Source organism: Argopecten irradians, chromosome 7 (assembly GCF_041381155.1).
Source record: "Argopecten irradians isolate NY chromosome 7, Ai_NY, whole genome shotgun sequence".
In the NCBI taxonomy this organism is placed as follows: domain Eukaryota; kingdom Metazoa; phylum Mollusca; class Bivalvia; order Pectinida; family Pectinidae; genus Argopecten; species Argopecten irradians.
Genome location: NC_091140.1, coordinates 21,042,993 through 21,061,786, shown reverse-complemented (window position 1 = coordinate 21,061,786; position 18,794 = coordinate 21,042,993). Strand labels below are relative to the sequence as shown.

At 36.4% G+C, this 18,794-nt stretch overlaps 1 pseudogene; it reads left to right on the top strand.

The window, feature by feature from the left end:
* The window catches only part of LOC138327820 (sodium- and chloride-dependent GABA transporter 1-like), a 39,276-nt pseudogene that overhangs the window by 17,679 nt on the left and 2,803 nt on the right, over window positions 1–18,794 (top strand).

Here is an 18,794-nt window from a genome sequence, read left to right as displayed (position 1 = left end):
TATATCTTTTTTAGGTTGTATATGTGACAGCCACCTTCCTGTATCTGTTTTAGGGTTGTATATGTGACTGCCACCTTCCTGTATCTGTTTTAGGTTGTATATGTGACGGCAACCTTCCTGTATCTGTTTTAGGTTGTATATGTGACGGCCACCTTCCTGTATCTGTTTTAGGTTGTATATGTGACGGCCACCTTCCTGTATCTGTTTAAGGTTTTATATGTCACGGCAACCTTCCTGTATCTGTTTTAAGTTGTATATGTGACGGCAACCTTCCTGTTATATGTGACGGCAACCTTCCTGTATCTGTTTTAGGTTGTATATGTGATGGCCACCTTCCTGTATCTGTTTTAGATTGTTCATGTGACAGCCACCTTCCTGTATCTGTTTTAGGTTGTATATGTGACGGCCACCTTCCTGTATCTGTTTTAGGTTGTATATGTGACAGCCATCTTCCTATATCTTTTTTAGGTTGTATTATGTGACAGCCACCTTCCTGTATCTGTTTTAGGTTGTATATGTGACGGCCACCTTCCTGTATCTGTTTTAGGTTTTATATGTGACGGCCAACTTCCTGTATCTGTTTTAGGTTGTATATGTGATGGCAACCTTCCTGTATCTGTTTTAGGTTGTATATGTGACGGCCACCTTCCTGTATCTGTTTTAGGTTTTATATGTGACGGCCACCTTCCTGTATCTGTTTTAGGTTTTATATGTGACGGCCACCTTCCTGTATCTGTTTTAGGTTGTATATGTGACGGCCACCTTCCTGTATCTGTTTTAGGTTGTATATGTGACGGCCACCTTCCTGTATCTGTTTTAGGTTGTATATGTGACGGCCACCTTCCTGTATCTGTTTTAGGTTGTATATGTGACGGCCACCTTCCTGTATCTGTTTTAGGTTGTATATGTGACGGCAACCTTCCTGTATCTGTTTTAGGTTGTATATGTGACGGCAACCTTCCTGTATCTGTTTTAGGTTGTATATGTGATGGCCACCTTCCTGTATCTGTTTTAGGTTGTATATGTGACGGCCACCTTCCTGTATCTGTTTTAGGTTGTATATGTGACAGCCACCTTCCTGTATCTGTTTTAGGTTGTATATGTGACGGCCACCTTCCTGTATCTGTTTTAGGTTGTATATGTGACAGCCACCTTCCTATATCTTTTTTAGGTTGTATATGTGACAGCCACCTTCCTGTATCTGTTTTAGGTTGTATATGTGACTGCCACCTTCCTGTATCTGTTTTAGGTTGTATATGTGACGGCCACCTTCCTGTATCTGTTTTAGGTTGTATATGTGACGGCCACCTTCCTGTATCTGTTTTAGGTTGTATATGTGACGGCCACCTTCCTGTATCTGTTTAAGGTTTTATATGTCACGGCAACCTTCCTGTATCTGTTTTAGGTTGTATATGTGACGGCAACCTTCCTGTTATATGTGACGGCAACCTTCTCGATCTGTTTTAGGTTGTATATGTGATGGCCACCTTCCTGTATCTGTTTTAGATTGTTCATGTGACAGCCACCTTCCTGTATCTGTTTTAGATTGTATATGTGACGGCCACCTTCCTGTATCTGTTTTAGGTTGTATATGTGACGGCCACCTTTCCTGTATCTGTTTTAGGTTGTATATGTGACAGCCACCTTCCTGTATCTATTTTAGGTTTTATATGTGACAGCAACCTTCCTGTATATGTTTTAGGTTGTATATGTGACGGCCACCTTCCTGTATCTGTTTTAGGTTGTATATGTGACGGCCACTTTCCTGTATCTGTTTTAGGTTGTATATGTGATGGCAACCTTCCTGTATCTGTTTTAGGTTGTATATGTGATGGCAACATTCCTGTATCTGTTTTAGGTTGTATATGTGATGGCAACCTTCCTGTATCTGTTTTAGGTTGTATATGTGACAGCCACCTTCCTGTATCTGTTTTAGGTTGTATATGTGACAGCCACCTTCCTGTATCTGTTTTAGGTTGTATATGTGACGGCCACCTTCCTGTATCTGTTTTAGGTTGTATATGTGACGGCCACCTTCCTGTATCTGTTTTAGGTTGTATATGTGACGGCCACCTTCCTGTATCTGTTTTAGGTTTTATATGTGACGGCCACCTTCCTGTATCTGTTTTAGGTTGTATATGTGACGGCCACCTTCCTGTATCTGTTTTAGGTTGTATATGTGACGGCCACCTTCCTGTATCTGTTTTAGGTTGTATATGTGACGGCCACCTTCCTGTATCTGTTTTAGGTTGTATATGTGACGGCCACCTTCCTGTATCTGTTTTAGGTTGTATATGTGACGGCCACCTTCCTGTATCTGTTTTAGGTTGTATATGTGACGGCCACCTTCCTGTATCTGTTTTAGGTTGTATATGTGACGGCCACCTTCCTGTATCAGTTTTAGGTTGTATATGTGATGGCCACCTTCCTGTATCTGTTTTAGGTTGTATATGTGACGGCCACCTTCCTGTATCTGTTTTAGGTTGTATATGTGACGGCCACCTTCCTGTATCTGTTTTAGGTTGTATATGTGACGGCCACCTTCCTGTATCTTTTTTAGGTTGTATATGTGACAGCCACCTTCCTGTATCTGTTTTAGGTTGTAAATGTGACTGCCACCTTCCTGTATCTGTTTTAGGTTGTATATGTGACGGCAACCTTCCTGTATCTGTTTTAGGTTGTATATGTGACGGCAACCTTCCTGTATCTGTTTTAGGTTGTATATGTGACGGCCACCTTCCTGTATCTGTTTAAGGTTTTATATGTCACGGCAACCTTCCTGTATCTGTTTTAGGTTGTATATGTGACGGCAACCTTCCTGTTATATGTGACGGCAACCTTCTCGATCTGTTTTAGGTTGTATATGTGATGGCCACCTTCCTGTATCTGTTTTAGATTGTTCATGTGACAGCCACCTTCCTGTATCTGTTTTAGATTGTATATGTGACGGCCACCTTCCTGTATCTGTTTTAGGTTGTATATGACAGCCATCTTCCTATATCTTTTTTAGGTTGTATATGTGACAGCCACCTCCCTGTATCTGTTTTAGGTTGTATATGTGACGGCAACCTTCCTGTATCTGTTTTAGGTTGTATATGTGACTGCCACCTTCCTGTATCTGTTTTAGGTTGTATATGTGACAGCCACCTTCCTGTATCTGTTTTAGGTTGTATATGTGACGGCCACCTTCCTGTATCTGTTTAAGGTTTTATATGTCACGGCAACCTTCCTGTATCTGTTTTAAGTTGTATATGTGACGGCAACCTTCCTGTTATATGTGACGGCAACCTTCCTGTATCTGTTTTAGGTTGTATATGTGATGGCCACCTTCCTGTATCTGTTTTAGATTGTTCATGTGACAGCCACCTTCCTGTATCTGTTTTAGATTGTATATGTGACGGCCACCTTCCTGTATCTGTTTTAGGTTGTATATGTGACAGCCATCTTCCTATATCTTTTTTAGGTTGTATATGTGACAGCCACCTTCCTGTATCTGTTTTAGGTTGTATATGTGACGGCAACCTTCCTGTATCTGTTTTAGGTTGTATATGTGACTGCCACCTTCCTGTATGTGTTTTAGGTTGTATATGTGACAGCCACTTTCCTGTATCTGTTTTAGGTTTTATATGTGATGGCAACCTTCCTGTATCTGTTTTAGGTTGTATATGTGACGGCCACCTTCCTGTATCTGTTTTAGGTTGTATATGTGACGGCAACCTTCCTGTATCTGTTTTAGGTTGTATATGTGACGGCCACCTTCCTGTATCTGTTTTAGGTTGTATATGTGACAGCCACAGTCCTGTATCTGTTTTAGGTTGTATATATGATGGCAACCTTCCTGTATCTGTTTTAGGTTGTATATGTGACGGCCACCTTCCTGTATCTGTTTTAGGTTGTATATGTGACGGCCACCTTCCTGTATCTGTTTTAGGTTGTATATGTGACAGCCACCTTCCTGTATCTGTTTAAGGTTTTATATGTGACGGCCACTTTCCTGTATCTGTTTTAGGTTGTATATGTGACGGCCACCTTCCCATACCTTGTGTTGTTGATTCTACTGATCCGTGGAGTGACATTACCGGGAGCTGGTGATGGAATCCGATTCTATCTTGTGCCTGACTGGAACAAATTAGCTACATTTGAGGTAACGTTTATAATTATAAGGAAAATATAAGCATCATTGAATTTTGCAGAATTTTATCAGCAAATAAGAAATCATGAAAATAAACTGCCATGAAACCTGGTAATGTAGAACTACAGAGGACTAGATTGCAAAATTAAATATCTTGTGAAAACGACTTATGGGAAATAGAAATTTAGTTGCCACGGAAATAAGTTAACAGTAAAAGATCCAAATTTTGTGTTAAATCTCGAGGTTCATTTGGAGATTTTGTTGCGACATGATGACACTGAGGAAAGGTCAAGGTCATAATTATTATTGTTAAATTAACTTTGTTGGAAAAATCAGGGTCAAATGTATATCACGTTTGTGATAACTTTATGTTGAAAGTTTGGAGCCACAAAATGAGATGGTCCTCATAAGCTGCAATGCTTCAACTCTATAGTTTATTTGAAGATGTTATGCAAAATTGTCCTAATTTGTGATATTAGTATCAAAGTTTAGGATGTGATTTCATAATGATTTTCAGTCATATTGTAATGGAGTTGGGAATTGTTGTTATGGAGATTACAGAGATTATCATAAAGTTGTGATAATTTGTGAACGATTTGGAATAATGTATAATATTTGTACATTTGAAGTTTAGTAAGATTTTAATGAAGCTGTGATACGTTATATGATTACAGTCAATTTGTGAAACTATTTCTAAGGTTTTTGGAAGATACCACAATCTATTTTTTATTACTTTGAAGGCTAGGGATGATTATGATAAAGAGAAAGTACGTTAAGACTTGAATATGGCCCCAAAATTAATTCTCCAGTAAAGAACAACAATATAACAGTTGAATACATTTGCTAACACATTACATCCCGAAAATATCCCGCAAGTGCCAATTATGTTCACTATGACGTCATCAACATGCAGTTTCCCGCCATTTTTCACAAAAATCCTTGAAAAATCATACTTTTTGAGTGGTTTTCTCTAAAAATGAATGTGGCCGCCTTCATGGAGCAAAAAAGAAATTTTCACACGTTATGTATTGTGTATTTACGCATATCCATGCAAAATATAAAGTTGCTCCAAGGTGGCGTCCAAATCCATTTCAAGCCTTTTCTGACCTAAAGATGATGAATTTCTAGCAAAATTTGGCGAGAAGAGGAAAATCATCAATTTGATGACGTCATAGGTGGAGCACATTGTGTACATGGTTATAAAAAGTTATGTTTTGATGGATGGCAAGTATGAGAGTATTTATTGATATGAAATTGATGTGGATTAGAGTTAATATTTTTCTGCCTGAAAAATTAAGGCCAAATACTGGTCCTATCATATTTACTCCTTTGTGATCAACTATATTTAAAAGGTTTATGATAATGTATGACAGTTTTGTTTGATTTCTTTGAAGGTTTGGGGAGATGCAGCTGTCCAGATATTTTATTCTGTGGGTATGGCTTGGGGAGGCCTAATCACCATGGCGAGTTACAACAAATTCCACAATAACGTGTACAGGTAAAGTCTGTCATGTATTGATCAAGGCTTAAAACTCGGACTTGATCGTAACATTTCATATTGATTTTGTTTCCCTGATTCCAAGAACTTTGCTAGAAATTATCACTTGACATATAGTTGTATTTGATCTCATATTTCCTGTACAGTATTATATTTGTGTAATTTCATCATTAGGACTCCATTTCTGTGTATGCTTTTGTAGCCCTGTTCTATCCTCTTTTCTGTTTCCATGGCAATTCTATGACAATAGGACTTCAAATCTTTTTTAAATTATCAATCTCGTTTCCAGCCTGCAAGTTTGTTTTGTACATTGTGCGGAAGATAAGAATTTCTGACAATATTGTTATTTAAAGTATAATTTTCTAACTAGAATTAAGACTGATACAGGAAAACCTGCCATAGTGACCACCTCTTTATAAAGACCACCTGCTTAATAAGACCACTTTTATATAGTACCAAATGACCAATTGCAAAATGGATTAAACTGTGTATAAAGAGCAAAAACACCAAAAAATAATATAACATAATTTATTTTGCCTTTGGTGAATGGGCAATCAGTACTTCATTCCATATAGGATATAGTGCCACGGAATTTTTAGCCCACCATCATCAGATGGTGGGCTATTCAAATCGTCCGTCCGTCTGTTAACAATTCTTTTACCACTATTTCTCAGAAAGTGCTGAAGGGATCTTTTTTTAATTTCACATGTAGGTTCCCCTAGGGCCCAAGTTGTGCATATTACATTTTGGGACCAATCAGTCATCAAGATGGCCGACTGGTGGCCATCTTGGATTTGGATAGTTAAAGTTTGTTACCGCTATTTCTCAGAAAGTACTGAAGGGATCTTTCTCAAATTTCATATGTATGTTCCCTTGGACCCTAGTTGTGCATATTGCATTTTGGGACCAATTGGTCATCAAGATGGCCGACCGGCGGCCATCTTGGATTTTGATAGTTAAAGTTTGTTACCGCTATTTTTCAGAAAGTAATGAAGGGATCAAAAGGGGTCATTTTGGCTATTTCGACTTCTAATCTGAAACCAAGCATGGGAGAGCACCCATAATGCAATGGTAGCATCCTTATAGGGTGGGGATTCAAAATTGTACAAATGATGGGGCTGACCCCTGGGGGCCTGAGGGGCGGGGTCAAAAGGGGTCATTTTGGCTATTTCGACTTCTAATCTGAAACCAAGCATGGGAGAGCACCCATAATGCAATGGTAGCATCCTTATAGGGTGGGGATTCAAAATTGTACAAATGATAGGGCTGACCCCCTGGGGGCCTGAGGGGCGGAGTCAAAAGGGGTCATTTTGGCTATTTCCATATAAACGACTTCTTCTCTGAAGCAAAGTAAGGGATAGCACCCATAATGCAATGGTAGCATCCTTATCAGGTGGGGATTCAAAATTGTACAAATAATGGGGCTGACCCCCTGGGGGCCTGAGGGGCGGGGTCCAAAGGTTTCATTTTGGCTATTTCCATATAAAGACTTCTTCTCTGAAATGAAGCATTGGATAGCACCTATAATGCAATGGTAGCATTCTTATAGGGTGGGGATTCAAAACTGTACAAATGATGGGGCTGACCCCCCCGGGGGCCTGAGGGTCGGGGTGAAAAGTGGTCAATTTGACTATTTCCATATAAACCATTTTTTCTCTGCAACTAAACATGGGATTATGCTCATAATGCAATGGTTACATCCTTATAGGGTTGGGATTCAAAATTGTAAAAATGATGGGGCTGACCCCACGGAGGCCTGAAGGGTGGGGTCAAAAGGGTTCAATTTAGCTATTTTTATATAAACAACTTCTCTGCAACTAAGCATGGAAGAGCACTCATAATGCAATGGTAGCATCCTTATAGGGTTGGAATTTGAAATTGTACAAATGATAGGGCTGACCTCCGGGGCCTTAGACGGCCATAGTTGTGGGGTCAAAAAGGGTCAGTTAGGCTACTACTTTCATATAAATTGCTTCCTCTCTGAACCTATGTATTGGATAGCATATTTGTATGGTATCAATAGCATCCTTATATGGTTGTGATTCAAAATTAAACTTTTGGAGTCAATTTTGCTAATAATTGTCAGAGTCTTTGTGATAATTACTATAAAATAAACCAGGTGAGCAATACAGGCCCTCTGGGCCTCTTGTATTGATAATTCTATCCTCCTGACCTATAAATACTTTCATTATTGTTACTTTTGACATTTTGATCATGTACATGATACCTGGTACAAACCTAAATGTGTTACTTCCTTTATATCTCACCAGAGTCTACCAAGATTATGACATTAACAAGTACTCAATGACACTGCTTAATCTGTGACAGTACAAGTTTGTCTCCAAAAACCGCACACAATAAACATACATATATTATTGTCCAGAGGATTCTTCCTTTTCCTGTAGTTACAGATAATTCTACATTACACAGGAGCAGATTTAAAATATAAGGCTTCTACATAGCCACAGCTGAGCTATTGGATCATAAAATATCCGACAAGGATAGTGTGCTGTGAAAAATAAACTTGTGTTAAAAAATATACTTCCTTGCTCAATGCAATACTACATAGGAACTTGCATATAGGAGCCTCCCTATATATTTGACCTCTTTTTACACATGTAATTGTGGCAGAGCATAATAAAAAAAAAATCTGAATCTGTCTCGAGTAAACTTCGACAGAACAATAACATTAATTGGTGAGAGAAAGCCTATTATTAATAGCCAGAGTCATGTAGGTGATAAACAAGTTACTAACTCTTGAGTAATCCTCAATATATTTAGTTAGTAGGAAACTTACGTAATAGTTTGGAATATGTAAGGTATAATTGTACCACCTGGCCAATCTAACCAGTTTGATCTGACCTCAGGTTGAAATTAAGCTCAAAATATTACAAAACTTACTCATTGACTCTGAGCTTAGACAAGTTCAGTATCTAAGACTGGACGGCTTTAATGGTCATTCAAATAAGTAAAGTTCATGGTAACAATGACTATAATGTTATTCTATCCATGTAGACTGTTTTAAGTGTATCATAGCTATAGTCTTGGTGTAAAACCTGTTCGCATGTACATATGTATTCTCTCTGTAGCTAGTTAAGTTAGCGGAAAAATAATAAAATATAGATTTAGTAGGATAATGTTTGTTGTGTTAATATTTGTTTGTTACATTAATATTTGTAGAAGGCTACCGGGGTAAATGTTTACTCCAGGGTTATTGGTCAATACTGTTATGAAGAATGGGACAGGAAGTTTGGCCACATTCTGACACAATACCCCTATAATCCTGTCAATGTTTAAGACTCCATTGTTCTGTTTTTGAATGACGAAGGTCCTTCCTTTATATTTCAAGTGTTTGTCACTCTCGGCTGGGGTAGAGAAAAAAACTTACAATGACGTCTATGACAATCTGGGACTGCAGTGATAACAGTCTGACGTAAATGATACTCGAGCCAGGAAATCAAAACCTGAACCTAAACAGATATATACACTCTTACATATAAAATGTATCCAGGAAGGTTTTGATTTACTTGTTTGCCAGAAAGTGAACTTGATTGGTCAGTTCTTGTTGAATTAAAGCTAACCAATCATTAAGAGTTTAACATCCGGATTAGGGCCCTAATGATCAGGGTCTAGTGTGGGTGGTTGATACCAAGGTCACTGTGACATTTACAACAATAGGGTGCTAGTTAGACACCTTAAAACTTGTATCTCATGCCATTTTTATAACCATTTAAATGTATTCAGATTTTACCAGATTAAACAATGTTTCTAATATTAAATCAAGTTTGTATGATGTTTAAGTTAAAAAAAAAAAAGATTAAATGATGTTTCGAATATCAAATTAAGTTTCCAAGGGCAACTGATGTCTCTGAGGTCTATTTATGTTTTAAAGATTGAATCAAGGTCACTTGTATCTAATGTTTCTGGCAAATAGTGTTTCCACGGTCAAATGATATTCCCAAGGTCAAAGGATATTTTCAAGGTCAAAAGATATTTGCAATGTCAAATTATGTTTCCAGGGCCGAATGATGTTTGCAATGTCAAATTATGTTTCCAGGCCCGAATGATGTTTGCAATGTCAAATTATGTTTCCAAGGTCAAATGATATTTCTAATGTCTAGTTATGTTTCCAAGGTCAAATGATATTTCTAATGTCTAATGATGTTCCAATGGTAAAATTATCTGTTAACGGTCAAAAGATGTTTGTGATAATGAGATAATAATCTCCATTTTGTTAATTACAGGGATGCTATGATCGTGCCCCTGATCAACTGTGGTACGAGTGTGTTTGCTGGCCTTGTTATCTTCTCGGTCTTAGGATTCATGGCACACGAAACTGGAGTGGACATAGAAAAAGTCGTAACACAGGGTCTGTATATGATTTAGTTGTCACTTCATTTGATAAAATTGATTGAATTCCACTCTATTTAAAGATAACCAGTTTAATATGACCACTTTCTAAGGGTCCCAATACAATTTGACCTGTATATAAAGACCACTTTCTTCACCCCTTGTATTGAGTGGTCTTTTAGACAGGTTTGATTGTACAATCTGAAAAAATTAAATCAGAATCAAGGATAAACGTAAAAGTCTAAATTCAAGAACAGTTGCTTTTGTATTTTTTCATAAAAAAGAATAAGTGAAGATATTGAAGTATGAAATAAGGACTATTGGTGGAACCCAGGCCTCCATCGATCAATGCTATAAATAACTGCTGACATATAAAGTTTTTGTTGGCGTGTTAGTAAACATTCTGGACCAGTGTGATATTATTGATGTTATTGTGGATTGATATTTTACAGGACCTGGGTTGACTTTCGTCGCTTACCCTGAGGCCGTGGCCAAGTTACCCATATCACCGTTGTGGGCTGTGTTGTTCTTTTTGATGTTGTTTACGATCGGTTTGGATAGTCAGGTAAAGTTACCAACTGTAATAAACAAAATAAGCACTAATTATCTCATTTTTATGAACAAACTGTATTGTAGTCTTCCCTGTGGTGTAAAGTAGGTTAAATAATGAAAAAAATGCTTTTATTAGTATAGCTAAATAAAATTTAGATTTTCTGAACTGAAAATTAAACAACAAATACAACATCTCTACCGCCACCACAAAATTAATGTATTAATTAAATTGTTTGCTTATTGTTATAGCAATATCGTATTTGCATATTTGACTTTACAAAGGCAAAATTTCGGAAACACTTGAATGTTATAAATTTTCTCAAATTTGGAAAAGGTTCCGAAAAACGTTGATCCCTTTTGTAAAAACAACGTGCGTTTTTCTAAAGAAATAATGATATCACAATCATTACCTAAAAGGAATGTAACTTTGTAGTATGCAAAGACAGATTTAGTTGCATATTTAACTGCTTTGTTGTTCGAATGTACTGGATTGAAGAAATATCAAATATATTCTTTTACCTGGTATCTTAGCATTGGTTAAATACTAAATGCCTACGTTCTCTCAGGTGTGCATAATTTCATTATAATTTACTCTAAATCTACAGATTTGCTTCAAGTATGTAGGGAATAATGATATTTTTGTGTTTTATATTCAAATCAATATGAAAAAGTGATAAAGGCAAATAAACCATTATAGGTCACTCTTTTATCATGTTAACCTTAGGAAAAACTAGGGGAGGCTACAATACAGTATGTATGGCATGAAATATCTCCCCCTTTTCCTATGATATCTTTGATGCCGTGATGCTTTTACTGAAAGAAAATTGATTTGTTTCAAAGAGCGCTCTTATTTCGTATGTCAAAATTACTGAAATTTTATTAGAATGATGCTGTGTTAATCACAAAATTGAATGGTTGGCTTTACTAACAGTTCAAGACTTTTTACTAAAATGCATAAAATCTTGGTGCATATTTTTATTGAATATTGTTTTTTTGTGAGAAATAAAAGTATTGCCTGGTATAGGTCGATTTTGATTGCAGAAGTTTTAGTCATCTGGCATCAAGGGATACAGAATGTTAATGTCCTTTGTTCATGGTTCTACTGACTCTAGACTTTGTCATCAAAAAATTCAAATCATTTCTTATCTTTTATAAAGGTATCGGTGATTACAAAATCTTTTCACTTTTATTATATTTAATTAATGAAATTTTTTATAAATACGTTTGAACTGATTTGGTGAAATGAAAGAGGTGATAGTATTGGGATGCAATTGATTTGGTATCACATTAACTGTAAGCTGAGAGCACTTTGACTTAGCATATATATTACTGGTTTTTGCACATATTATATTGAAGAAAAACATTGTAACACTTTTTTAATTAAAAAATATTATAAAACAAAGTTATTTTCTGATGACAAGCAATCTATTATATATTTAATGTTGGTTTGTGTCAAAATGGTCCGATTTATTATTAATTGTGAAATTAGAAACCACACAAATCTGATTACAAAATTTTAAAGAACCTGTTACAGCTAACATGATATTTTGTCCATGAACCACTTGACAAAACCCAGATGACTTTTTTGTACTATGGCAGAGAACATATAGGATACAGTATCTTACATATAATTATACCTACACTTTGTGTACAAAAATAAACACACATTATTGTGTTTATTCTCTGTATTTAATTAATTAAACAACAGTCAAGGCCGACTAAAGATGCCAGTAAAATTGCATGATGCAAAATTTTATGATGCTATTATTATTAAGTACATATTATTACAAATTAAAAATTATTACATTTACTTAATATCAATGTAGGTTTGATAGTATACTAAAATATATGATCAATATTATATATATATATATGCATGTCCATGCTATCAAGATCATAATAATTGCATATTATTTCATGATCTTTTCATCAAAAATGGCTTAGGTATTAAATATTATCATTCGTAACATGCATTTTAGGAAATGAGTGATTGGGAAATGCAAAATATGACTGGTGTAGTTACAAAATTCATGACACTCTAAAGAATAGTTTTGGTAATATTAGAGAGTTTTAGGAAATTGTCCATTAATTTGATATAGGTTTGGATCAAAAAGGGAACCCTGGTGTACACCTCTGGAGGGCAAAATCAATGATCAATAGCACAGGCCTGTGGGACCTTTTGAATGTTTTAGGTATCTTACATGTTCTTTCTCTGCCATAATCCTACAAAAGGCACATGAGTTTTGTTTAATTGGTAGACATATCTTGGTTCTTCTTCAATGAAATAACTTTTTTCTTTTGTAAAGTTTCCAAAATATTTTTTTCTTGAAATGTTTTTGATAATAAATTGAATCCTATTGAATGAATTTGTATAAGTGATATATTCTTGAGGAACATTTGACACAATTTTAGAGATTAATGCCGATGCCATGTTATAATATGAAATCTTGTTTTTCTGTGAGAACAGCCTCTTCCTAATGGAATACTCTAACAGGTAAACTCAGAAAGTGTGGGAGTGGGTGAGAGAGAGATTGCAATTGACATTTCTCAAGTGACACCAAGATATAACATGCCTATAGTCATCTCGACCCCTAGATCTGCATTCTGAACCAGCCCACGGGGATTAGATATGTGGGTTCTATATAGAGTCAGAATTCAGTTAGAACACAGAATCACATTATATCCTTTATGAGTTGCAACTTCCAAACTCTAGAGAGTGAAATAACTTAGTAACTACATGTGGGAGTTCTATTTCACTACCTCAAATATCAGATTATCTGGAGTGAATTACAATTAAGTTATATAGGATGAAGATCTCTGCAATATAATTAGGCTTGATAAATAGGAGAGGAGTTTGAAGTTAAACAAGTGCTAATTATTGTTAGACAGGCTTATTGATAGACTTGGACTTCTATATAATATTGTTCCTGTTGCCCCTATTGCATGATCGTAAAAGGCGACTAAATTTAGGATCTTATCTTTTCTCTTCTTCCTAACTGACTTTATTTTTCCTAATGCCTCCCTTGGCACCGCCTCACTTTTGGCCTTGAGTTGAGCGTTTGCCCCTGTGAGGAAAGCTCTGGGTTTTTTCCCCTGACCGACACACACCAAAGTCTATAAAAGTGGTAGTTTTTGCTCCTGCATAGCGCTCAGCAAACAGGGGGTGGGACGAATGGTTCGCCCGTTGTCAGCATAATGTGACCGGGTGGGGTATGTTGCTTGGTGTCTTCGGCATCATGCTTCAGTGATATAGCACTATGAAAAGGGCAACAGTTCCACTATACAAGAAGACACAACATAATTACACCGCAGTCTCCCAAAACACGCACCTCGCACAACATACACGCAACACACCGCATACATGGGAGGCCGTCCTTACATGACCATAGCTGTTAATAGGACGTTAATTAATCAAACAAACAAACAAACTTGGACTTATTGTAAGGCAAGGGTTCATTGTTAATCAAAGACTTATTGTTGTACAAGGGCTTATTGTACTGGTTGTTCTACAAGGGCTTGTTGTACTTGTTGTTGTACAAGAGCTCATTGTACTTGTTGTTGTACAAGAGCTTATGTACTTGTTGTTGTACAAGAGCTTATGTACTTGTTGTTGTACAAGAGCTCATTGTACTTGTTGTTGTACAAGGGCTCAGAGTACTGGTTGTTCTTCAAGGGCTTGTTGTACTTGTTGTTGTACAAGAGCTCATTGTACTTGTTGTTGTACAAGAGCTTATGTACTTGTTGTTGTACAAGGGCTCATAGTACTGGTTGTTGTACAAGGGCTCATTGTCATACAAGGGCTCATACTAATTATTGTACAAGGGCTTGTTGTTATTTATCTACAAGGACTATTTGTTATAATACAAGAGCTTATTGATTTAGGGCTTATTCACAAAGTTACACAGCAGTATTACAACCTTAATATTCTAAAATACTCACTTATTTTATAAACAAGGAGTTATGGGATAGGAGAGAGGTTGAGAGGCTATGTGTTGAAATTATTATCACTAATATCACAGATAAGGTAACTTTTGTCTTCTTACGTTTTTTTTCTCTCAAGGCCCATGGTCAGTACTGTGTCCAGCGGGGAATGTCCACCTGTCCCTGTGTGACTTCGCCAACTTCTCCAACACAGTATGCCTCACACATATAAGTCTATAGAATAATCCCACCGCTGACACCGCGTGATCCCCAGGGGCACCACAGGGGTCAGCGGAGGACACCACATGGTCAATTGACCAGATATTTTCTCCACTTAATCAAGCTGTTACTTTATTAGTTAGATATATTTGATTTGCATAAAATTTCATTATTTGATAATTTCTGTGTCAATCGTTTTCCACCAATAGGTCTTTGCTTTAGAAATTGGCAAATCTCTCTTCCATTCACTCAGAGCTTATTGTCAACATAATATCTACAACATGTATTTTCTAGTAGCTTTGAATTCTATTTATCATTCATACAAAAATACTGAAAAAGTATCAAATGAACAAAATTTGATAATCATAGGAAATCAACCATTTAATGTGTATGTAATTACAACAATAAAATTTGCGACAATTGGTCCTTATATATAAAGCTGGTGCAACATTGACCGAATATATATGGGTAGTGACCTAATATGAGGGTATATATATACTACTAGTATGTACCATCATTGTATACCCCAGAGGTCCCTTGTTAGTTTGAGAACTGCATAATAAAGTAGCAATTTAGATTTGTGGAGAAAATGTAATAAACTGTTTTCAGAGCATTAATTTTCTTTTGATTTTCATACACAGGAAAAAAGTCACGTTCACAAGTTCTGTTATATGGATAAAAGTTTTTGAAGTAAAATAATTCTTAACTGCTAAAAAAGTTTCTTCAGAGTCAATAATAGAATTGTTATTATTAAAAAAAAAATTATCTCATTAATCGTTATGGCATTTCCAATATATTTTTGAACTTGTGAACATTTTAAATTTATGTCAAGCTTGCAATAACATGAAAAACATTTTAAACGCATTTTATCTTTGTTGGTTCAATGTAAAAATAATTCAATACCGAGAATCAATTTATTGCATAATTAACTGAAGCAAGATGATAGTAATTATGATTCAAATCTTTGATTTTAATGATTTTTAATTGTTTTGAAATTATTGCAAGTGAAAATATGGACACATGTCAGGAACACTGGTTTGAAATAAGTAATTTTACTTTAAAAAAAACCCATCAAGATATATATTTTATGATAAGTAATATTGCTGAATGAGATCTTACAAAAATTGTGAAAAATCAGAAGAAAAATATTCAGTTTGGTTGTATAAGCTATGCTGCAATCTACACAAAAGTAGAACTAGAAAAACAATAACGCCTGGAGTGATCTCCCCTGAATCAGCCATGTTTCCTGGTGTTTTTGTCCTATCTCTCCGTACAGCATCCGCCCTAACACAACAGCCAGGTGACATGTGCCTTTCTCTGTTTTAGTTTGGTATGTTTGAGACGATGACTAGTGCCTTCGTTGACGAGTTTCCAGATCTACTGAGAAACAGGAAGGAACTCTTTACAGCGTTTATGTGTTTCCTTGAGTTCTTGCTAGGAATCCCATGTATCATGCAAGTAAGTATACAGACAATTCTTTTATTCTGAATGTTGAGATTCCATTTAACATTATGCTGTGTTACATTGTAGAGAGGTGTTTACATATGATCTCCATGTAACCTTGACATTGTAGGGAGGTGTGTTTGACCTCTATGTAACCTTGACATTGTAGGGAGGTGTGTTTGACCTCTATTTAACCTCGACATTGTAGGGAGGTGTGTTTGACCTCTATATATAGCTATTTAACCTTGACATTGTAGGGAGGTGTGTTTGACATCTATATATATAGCTATTTAACCTTGACATTGTAGGGTGGTGTGTTTGACCTTTATTTAACCTTGAAATTGTAGGGAGGTGTGTTTGACTTCTATTTAACCTTGACATTGTAGGGAGGTGTGTATGACCTCTATTTAACCTTGACATTATAGGGAGGGGTGTATGACCTCTATTTAACCTTGACATTATAGGGAGGTATGTTTGATCTCTATTTAACTTGACATTGTAGGAAGGTGCGTTTGACCTCTATTTTACCTTGACAATGTAGGGAGGTGTGTATGACCTCTATTTAACCTTGACATTGTAGGAAGGTGTGTATGACCCCTGTTTAACCTTGAGATTATAGGGAGGTGTGTATGACCTCTATTTAACCTTCACATTGTTAACCTTGACATTGTAGGGAGGTGTGTTTGACCTCTATTTAACCTTGACATTGTAGGGAGGTGTATTTGACCTCACAACAGCCAGGTGACCTGGCTGTTTGACCTCTATTTAACCTTGACATTGTAGGGAGGTGTATTTGACCTCTGTTTAACCTCGACATTGGAGGGAGGTGTGTTTGACCCCTATTTAACCTTGACATTGTATGGAGGTGTGTATGACCTCTATGTAACCTTGACATTATAGGTAGGTGTGTTTGACCTCTATTTAACCTTGACATTGTAGGGAGGTGTGTACGTGCTACAGATCATGGACTGGTATTGCTCCACATTTTCCCTGATGATCCTCTCCCTCATTGAGTGTGTTGTCATTGGCTGGGTTTATGGTAGGTACTAAGTTAATTGGCATTTTCCCATATTAAACTTTGATGTGATGGCAAGAAAATGTACAAAGTATTGTAAATGTTATATACAATAATGTAAAGGGAAATGCTGGTGGAGGACATTACCACAGAGATATGTTATTCTATTGGTCATATTTTTTTTTGCACATAACAGATAATGGTTTTTGCCAACTTCCCAGTTAGAGATTTGTTTTCTTGGATTGTTGTTAAACCTTAATTTAATAATAAATTCTTTGACTTTTATAAGATCAAGTTGTAAAATGATAACATAGTTAAGTTGAATGACCTAGCAGAGTAAACATTATTTACATTCCAGGTGCCGACCGATTTTATCGTGACATTGAGTTAATGATAGGTTACCAGCCATGTTCCTGGTGGAAGATCTGCTGGTGTTTCGTCACTCCCGTCCTCATTTTGGTAAGATCAGTTACTACTGTAACCATGGAGATCTTGGTCACAGGTCCATGGAGAACTAAGTCATATGTCCTTGATTGAGAATTGTTTCTGTAGCTAAGACAGCCTTAAACTTAACAAACACCATTAGCATAGTAAGCTACTCTGTACCATACAGAGTTATCTACCTTGTGGGTTAGGTATTGACATAGTCAGCTACTCTGTACCATACAGAGTTATCTACCTTGTGGGTTAGGTATTGACATAGTCAGCTACTCTTTACCATACAGAGTTATCTACCTTGTGGGTTAGGTATTGATTGTGACGACAATTGTTTGTGGGTGTGACATTGTATGTTTAAGAGAAATTGATGAGAGATAAGTTCACAAAATAATGATATGACAATGGGACAAATTCATGTACCATGTGATGCCTGGTAAGGTTTGTGTGGGACTATTGTTTCTATTGGGGATGGAATGACGCTGATAGGTGATATTGCTTGTTAACGTCATAGCAGAAAGAAAATTTCAATAGTTACGTTCCATCACCACTAGAGATACTAGCCCTGCACAAATGTTATTGGGTATTACATGGTATATAAATCATTCTCATTGATCTCTACCCATAAGGGCAGGTAACTCTTTTAATTTGCAAAGACTGAATATGGCAAAAAACAAATAACATACCAAAATGGACACACGTAAACCTGTACAATGTGAAGAATCATTGTTAAGTTTCTTCTTCTATCCACAGTTTATATGGCTGTTCAGTGTGACCCAGCTGAGCCCGGTAACCTATGGTGACTACAACTATCCCCCCTGGGCCATCAACCTGGGCTGGTTCCTCGGACTTATCTCCCTTGTTCCAGTTCCTGTATGTGCTGCCATAGCTATATATAAAGAGAGTGGACCAATTATGATGGTAAGTACTTCAGTAAATGTAAGGAACAATCATATATTTATAAATTAAAGGTCATATCTACAAACCCATGTGACATCAAGGTCACATTCAATTACCAAGGTCATACTTCATTCATAAGTCAAGGTAACAATCACAAACAAGGTCAAAATAGGGTCATTTTGGTAAAGAACAATATGTAAAAGGAAACCTAAGTCACTTTACTAACTATGGTCCTATAGCGAAGTTACATAGACTGCCAGTTTTTGAGGTATTACCTAAAAAGTGGCTTATAAATGACTTAGTATGTCAAAAGGATTGTCTTTCTGACA